Source organism: Belonocnema kinseyi, chromosome 3, assembly GCF_010883055.1.
Source record: "Belonocnema kinseyi isolate 2016_QV_RU_SX_M_011 chromosome 3, B_treatae_v1, whole genome shotgun sequence".
In the NCBI taxonomy this organism is placed as follows: Eukaryota; Metazoa; Arthropoda; class Insecta; order Hymenoptera; family Cynipidae; genus Belonocnema; species Belonocnema kinseyi.
The window spans coordinates 63650699-63652509 of NC_046659.1; positions in this window are offsets into that span (position 1 = coordinate 63650699).

Here is a 1811-nt window from a genome sequence, read left to right on the forward strand (position 1 = left end):
GCTCGATATTTTATTTACAAAAAAAGTTCTTAGGTTCAAAAAAACATTCAGTGAACGGAAAAAGTGAGGTCGGTAATATAGGTATTTAGCTGTGTCACATGCATAAAACTGCCAACATTTAGAAATTGTTCATGTAAATTGTTTTTGAACATGTAGGTTGTTATATTCTACTAAATTTGATCAAAGATACATTTTTTTAGGAATATCCGGAGCCATTGTAGCAACTAAAGAAAATAAAAATTTGGATAAAACCTTACCTTTGAATATTTTGTCACAAGAATTATTTATAACAATGGTTATTGTTAACTTCTCAAATATTTTTGTGACTAGCAATCATTCGTCCAACAGTTTAAAAATTTTTCAGTGCAGAAAAAAATGTGTATACGAAAGGACCAAAATTTTGAAATTCTTTATCTAATTTGTATACAAAAATTTAAATAGTTATATTTTATCAAATTTGATTAAATATTTATTATTTTAAGGATTACCTGAAGTCGTTCTGGCCGTTGAAGAAAATTATAATTTGAAAATCTCAAAATGTAATATTTTGCCACAAAAATTGTTTATCATAGTGGTTATTATAAACTTTTAAAGTATTTTTGTTACTAAATGTCAGTCCTACATTAATGTGAAGCATTGTTAGCCAAACATTTTTTTTACCGATAATAAGATTATTGGTCCATTTGTTCATAAAATTGGTTTATAACAAATAAATGGATTAATAAGCACATTATCTGTATTCTATGAGTTTCTAAACATTTATTTAAGACAATATAAAGTTTTCCTGATCAGTTATTAAAGCGTAAAAAATTGTTATATAAAAAAATTTAGTTTTTCCATGCTTTGAGTGGAAAAATTATTAATAAAAAAATAGAGGATACAAAAGTTCGTAAAGTCAAGATCTATAGAATTTAATAATCTTTAATTTAAAACAAAAAATTCAAAATCACAAAAAATTGAAGGCTCTGAACATTTTTGACTGACAAAAGTGCATTTCCTGCAATTGTACGTCATGAGTACAGTACGTTTGTTTATAGAATTTAATAGCTTATAGTCTGTTTATTTTAGAAGTGAGGTTTGCAATAATATAATTATGAATTTAATTCAAAATCTCCTTTTAAATTTAAATTTTTTAATAAAATTATTAGGGGTCGTATGCAGCGAGAAAAAAGCTTTCATGATTAAGCAATGAATAAATTATTGAACGGCATAAATGTATCTATGACGTTCGGTTCAATTTAATTAAATATATACATTATATTGAATAATATTATATCCATTTTCTCAATTATCAGTCTGGTCAATGACTTTTTACCAAATTATTCCCTTAAAACATCTTAATTCAAATTAATATTACTGTTTAAAAATATTTCCTTTAAAACTTGAAATTGTTAAAATTTTAAAGGTACAAAGATTCTTTACTTTGCAACTTAAGTTGTAGTCTTACATATTTTAATTATTATTATATTTATATTGGATATAAGTGATATATTTTTTATTAATTCTTCTTATCTTGATATTTCCAAACAGCATCAAGTTTTTTATTATTTTTGCTATTTCTTAATGCAATTCAATGAAAAAAACGGATCTACTGTTGGTGGCGCCATCTGTTGGATTAGTTTGAGCGACAATTCCCCTCCAGATCGTAAGAAAACAGAAAAGTGGGGGCGATGCATGGGGCTGTTTCAAATAAAAAACCTAGTGTAACAATCGCATAAATTTGCATTCCATCCGCTAGGAACAGCACCGTCGCTTCCATAGAATACGCGGTTTCGATTCGAAATTATAAAATATTCGTGCGAAAAGTAAAA